At 35.2% G+C, this 6,543-nt stretch overlaps 1 long non-coding RNA gene across 1 annotated transcript; it reads left to right on the top strand.

Moving 5' to 3' along the window:
• The first annotated feature begins 1,921 nt into the window (after positions 1 to 1,921).
• LOC145100012 (uncharacterized) lies at positions 1,922 to 3,276 on the top strand. Its single transcript, XR_013704763.1, has 3 exons — positions 1,922 to 2,268; positions 2,804 to 2,868; positions 3,027 to 3,276. It is a non-coding gene; the product is annotated as an uncharacterized LOC145100012 (long non-coding RNA).
• The last annotated feature ends 3,267 nt before the right edge of the window (positions 3,277 to 6,543 follow it).

Genomic DNA, 6,543 nt, shown 5'->3' with positions numbered 1-6,543 from the left:
CAATTTGTTTACATTTTTCTAATATTTATTTTATAGTTTTTTTTTCTTGCAAATTTTTTAAACCTCAGAATTCGTGAATTTGAGTATTTTTGTTAATTCATTGCTAAATTTGACGAGATTTTTTTGAGTTAATTTGTTTCACTTCACTTAATCCAAGACTGCCATAAACATGCATGGATACATGATATGATAAATTCTTCCTAAAGGCGTGCTATGTGCATCATCTCCAAGGTCACAGATGCTCGACTTCTCTTTTCCCCTAATTAATATTGATATCAGTATTGCAAATACTCTTGTTAGCATAATTTAAGATTGATTTGGTAAACATGATGTATAGTGAGCTCATGTTTTTTTTAATGCATCTTGAAGTTAATAATTTAAACTAACCATACGATCATGTGAACCAATAACATGCATACAATCAACTATTTCAACCCTCGTCCCTGCTTTACATGACACCTTTGTCTCGCATGTGTGTTAGTTGCAAAGGGTCATTATATGGAGAGAAAACGGTTATCTCCGTTATTTTAGGCCAATGTTATGCCACATGTCATTTTTTGGTGGAGGTTATTTTAATGTTTCCTGCTTAAACGATTAATTTGCTCTCCAAATCCAATTTCAGACGACTAGGAACAGCGATGCGCCTCCCAATTATTCCGAGGTGGCATCCAAAAATCGGCGTTATAACGCCTGCTACACTACTCCCAATACCCGTTTTTGGCTATTATGTTACAAGGTTTTATGGTGACAAAGGGAGAAAACGGCTTGCATCGAGTGAAATGGTCACTTTTTGTTGTGAAACGATCATGCAGTAAAAAAAATCCATTTTAACTCCAATATAAATACACATAAAATTTCAATTTTTACCTACACATTCAACCTATTTTCCTCATCTTATTACATACAACTCAACCAATTTCACATTCAATCACTATGGATCAAAATCCCAAGACTCCTCCTCTAAACACAAACACATCCTCTCCTCTTGGTTTTGCACAATGTGAGGCGTACGCGAACATCCTCAACTCGCAAAGCTCATCGCAACTTCCAATTTCCGGAAACCTTTTCAATTCTGCCTCACCCCCACACAATTCCCTACAACCCTTCTACAAAACTTTTTCAACACATTTGCTACCATGCAACAAACTACCACATAACCACCACCCACGCAAGAAACGGTTGTCGAGACGCTAGCAGGGGAGGGGGGGGGGGGGAGGAGACGAAAAAACGGCCAACAAAGGGAGAACAAGAAATAAAGGGAAAGCGGTTGCGGTGGAGCATTCAGAAGAAGAACCTCCAACATGGTGGACTGCCCAGGAAGAATACACGTTGATGGTGTCGTGGTGCGGGACATCAAAAAACCCAACAAAGGAAACGATATGAGAAAAGTTGCTTTTTGGAAAGTTGTGATCGACAAGTTTCTGACTATTTTGAAGAAGGATGAAAATTATCGCAATTACAATATGTTGAGTAGCAAGTGGACTTAAATAAGTAAAAAGTGCACCAAGTTCAATTTCATCTACAACAAACTTTCATCACACAAGCAAAGTGGTGCGTCCAATTTTGATGTTTTTAGAGCGGCGATGGACCAATATCATGTCGAGACGGTAGGGGTGGCAAAAGCTGACATGGCACGACAAAAATACATGACACAAAACGAAATTGGGACGAAATCGAATTTCGAATTCGTGTTCGTGTCGTTTTCGTGTTGTTTATAAAAAACCCGAAGTCGTTTCGTGTCGTGTTCGTGTTCAGAATTCAAAACGAAATTAACTCGACAACAGCACGAAATTAAAATGATAGTAACCCGACAACAAACACGATTAAACCGATATTTATACAAAATTATAACTTACAACTTTTTAATAATATTTATATATTATATATAATACAAACTTTTCATGTATTGGGAACCTAGAAGGATAGAGCGTTCGGTGCTTAAAATTAATTCCAAATCTCCTTTGAGAACTCAACTGACATCTCGAGTCTCGCCTCTATCATATGATTCCAATGAGCCTGCTATTACTTCTTCTTCTTTTAACCAGATTCGATTATCCGGATTCGATGACAACTCCCCAACCTTAAATAGAGACCTTTGTTTGTTCCCTATTTTAATTGCTCTCCTCAAGTTAATTTCTCCTCACTGCTGTATCAAAAGAATTGATGCCTAAGAAGTAAGAAGTGTCTGTTTTCCTTTTTCATCGCTACAAAGTCTTGTTGCTAAATATTTGTTGTTCGCTTGCTGCTCTTGTTTATCATTACCGATCGGTAAGTTTTTGTTTTTTTAACCCCTAAATTTTATTCTTGTTGTTGTTCATCATTGTCTGTATGCTCTGATATTCAAGAAATCGATTATAAAAATTGATTGTAGTTGTCTGTTGTTGCTTATCGTTCCTCATTCGATGCTGGCTTGTTTCCCTTTTCTTATTGTTGATATGTATGCACTATGCTCTACTCTACTTTTCAAGAAATCGATTATAGAAACTAGTTCATGTTCTTTTTCATTGGAAATTTTTTGAAATTGAATACAAGATTTGTTTGTATGTTTATTGTATTTGTGAACTTTCTTTCCTCTTAAATCGGTTACAAGATATGTATGTTACTATGCTTTATAGAAAAAAATGACATCTATTTTACTACTTCAAACTTTGCTTTTATTTTTGGACTTCTCACATATAGTTATGCTTATGTTTTTATGAACTTGTATACACTTGCCTTTTGATCATATTTTTATGCTTTGTATCTTTTTTTTTTTTGTTCTGCTTTTGTTCATCTATGGTCATGTACTTGATCAATATCGAAGTTCGTTGAATCATGGCATTGTTGAGGCTCTAATTTGTTCAAAAGATTGGCCTTTTGGAATTAAAGGTGATTGTGTTTTTTACACCTATTGAAAACTTTTTGTTTAGTGTTTAACCATTTTTAATATATATATATATATATATATATATATATATATATATATATATATATATATATATATATATATATATATATATATATACATATATATTATTGTTTTGTAGGTGATGAAGAATTGTGTTTAGAAGAGCTTACCGATGATATTATGGAAGATGCTAGCAAGAACAATAAGCATGAATCGATGGAGGCATAGTTTTTAATGGACTTTTTGATGTCACAAGTTTGAAACATTTTAGTACTAGTTTATGTCACGTTTGTCGTGTTGTTTTGAGTTAATTTTAGTCATGTTTGTCGTGTTTTGCTGACTTTTTAAGAGAAATTATCGATGAAATGATTATTTTATGTTTTTTGTCGTGTTGTCGTGTAATTTCGTGTTTTTCGTGTTCTAATCGGTTCGTGTTCGTGTTAGCAGAAAAAAACACGATATCGTTTCGTTTCGTGTTCGGGTTATGGAAAAGAAATTCGTGTTGTGTCGTGTTAGGTGAAAACACGAAACGACTATCCGAATTGCCACCCCTACAAGACGGGTCACGTTTTCGAGCACGAAAAAATTTGAGAGATTGTCAAGGACGACCAAGAATAGAATAAAATGGACACGTTTTCGGAAAAAAACAATCAAAGAGGTCTCGCAGTTCGGGTTCGATCTACGTTCCTGACACACGCACAAACATCGACCTAAATGCAGACACGGATAAGCTACTTGACGACAACAACGACATCGAAGAGATCTCCCCGCTTCGACGACCGATAGGGTGCGACAAAGAAAGGCGTGCTCAACGACATGCAGAGGAAATCGAAAGTAGACTTCGAGAGCACGCATAATTGAAACAGAAAACTCCCACAACGAAATCGCAATTAAAAGATATGACTTGCAACGTGAGCATTTAGAGTTCCTTCGTCGAGAAGCCAGGAAGATCGCATGATGAAGGATTTTACAATTCTAACAACTAGCGAGGAAAATATGACACTGTGACAAACACAAGTGCTTCAGAAAATGAAGGCAAAGGTCGAGCAAAAATATTTGGACGAAAAATAGTTTATCGGTTTTAAGTTTTTTAAATTATTAGGACTATCATATGCTTTTGGTCGATGTTTTTTTTTTCCCTGTAATGTCGTTTTTAGTTTTAAGTATGTTTAATTTAGTATTTAATTGAATTATGTTTTATTAATTTATATGTTTTTTTTTATAAATATTATGACATAAATTAAAAAAATAAAACAAATTAGAAAAATAAAAATTAAAAACATAAAAAACAAAATAAAAAATAAATAGAAAATGGTAGGTGTTATCACATGTTATTTGGTGTTGTCTATTCCCGCATTGGGTGTTATAATACCATAAAGTGACTAGGATGATAAGATAGACATTTTGGATGTGATAACATGTAATAACATGTTGCCTACACCCAATAGCCTTATACTCCTAATTTTGAAATCAAATTCGTCTGGTAACAATAGGTGGAAACTAATAAGACTTTCCAGTTTGTGGTCGAGATATCACGCTACTGATCACTGAGATTTGTGATTGCCATCCTCCCTCACTAGAAACCTTATCAACCCTCTTTAAAAACCTCATAAATCTTGGGACCTGCTTCTCAATTTTCACACATATATTAATCTTGAAGGAAATCCAATTTGATTGACATCCATATTCTTCATATATTGTAGAAAACCTACGACCATTACAGAAAAACCACCAGTTCGCCGTCACTCACCCTTCAACATGATAGAAAACCTAACCTTGCAATCAGTCACCGTTTTCATCTTAGGTTTTTCTAATAAGCAATGCACTATCAAAGCAAACCCTAGACATCGTCGCCGCTGCTCTCTTTGAAAACCATAGATCCCCAACTATCGCTATCACCTAGGCTTCACCATGAAAAAAACCATAAACCCGCACTATAGGTATATTTGTTCTTCTTTGACTAAAATACTTGATTTGCTTGTGGCATTTAGACCATCTTTTGCTGCTTTTGGTTTCTTGAAGAAAAACTTGAAGTTATTAGTCATTGGGTTTAATTATTTCAAGTACAATCATCTTGCTCTGATCAATCCGAGAATTCACTCTCTCAGTCTGAAGGTAATATAAATTCGTCAAAGATCCATCTGTGTAGGTTTTGCTGTTTTTTTTATGACACACAATCACTCATTTTTAGTCTCTTATGCTTATAAAACTGTTTTAGATATTTAGTTCATTAGTGGGACCCTTATACATGAGCTCTTGCATCCATTCAGAATCAGAATGGTATATTTATTTGGGTATATCTTGGTGTTGAATTGACAGGTTGGTTGTTCTTATGATATGAACTCTAAAGTAGCCTTTAATTAATCATTTTCTGCTTAAGTTAACTAAATTTGGCGTCACACATCTCTTTATAATATGCAGGGTCCATATAAGCTTAAACACATATTCGTTGGTGGTGTAGAGACACGTATGAGAGCAAAGAAATATAATCATTGCTACTGGTTCAGTACCCTTTGTCCCAAAGGGGTTGAAACTAATGGTAAGTGTTTTCTTCATATATTTTCCCTCACTATTAACATCAAAACATTAAAAGAAGGTAAATGAAAGTACTAAAGAAGTAACACAAGTAGAAGGAAGAGAAAAATAATAATAACAACCAAAAACAACTTTTAATTAATGATATGCAGGTAAGACTAGGAAGTGGTAAGATTGAACTTCAATTTAGTGATGTCACACTACACTGGGAAGTAAGGTTAATATGAAGCTTCTCACCTTTTTAACTATGTAACACCTCAAATTTCAAGCCAAAATTTTCATTTTAAATTACCGAAATATTGTTCATCAGAAAATCACTAGTATCAAATACAAATCATCACTGCAAATATCAGGGTGCCACAAAATGTCCAATAACAAATCTCTCGGCGAATGTGTACAATCATGCCTTCGCCTTCCCGTGATCCTCAGAAGTACCTAAAACACATTTAATCAAAAACTATAAGCACAAATCCTAGTGATTTCCCCAAGATAACTCATACAACACAACACATAAACAACTATGGGTTATCAGCAACCCTGGATACTACACGAAGTCTTAGTTACATGAAAGCAACATAACACAATAATAACAGTAGGACTTAGTTGTTCATCACATATACAACTATTCTACCACAAGTAAGAATAAGTGTGAAGACTCACCTGACACTGACAACAGATAAATCCCACACCCGCACTGCCGAAACTAAACTCCGCCTAATAACACAATAATTAACCCTAATTAATAATTAAGGTCCATAACCCAACTCACATGTACAGAACCCATAACTATGCTCCTTAAGGGCAAAAGACCATTTTGCCCCTTCCATGGTCCAAAACCTTAAAACTTTGACCAAAAGTCAAAGTCAGCAAAAAGTCAATTGCCCAGCGCGTACGTTGGGCGTATGCTCCCTACGCGCTGTGTAATTGAAGGATAAGGTAAGTCAGGGTTAGGTATGGATACGAGGGGAGTACCTAGAAGTACATTGGACATACGTCGTATGATCCCAAAAATTACCCCGAACGTCTTAATCATTAAGACATGCACACCAAACATGGATCTGGCCTCCATAGAACGTCTTAATCCATAAAGTCCATAACTTTTAAGCCTTTGCATGGCTGCA

Source organism: Lactuca serriola, chromosome 4, assembly GCF_051521515.1.
Source record: "Lactuca serriola cultivar US96UC23 chromosome 4, Lser_US96UC23_V15, whole genome shotgun sequence".
Classification (NCBI taxonomy): Eukaryota; Viridiplantae; Streptophyta; class Magnoliopsida; order Asterales; family Asteraceae; genus Lactuca; species Lactuca serriola.
Note: the sequence above shows the minus strand (reverse complement) of the source record. Positions and strands in the feature narration are given on the sequence as shown.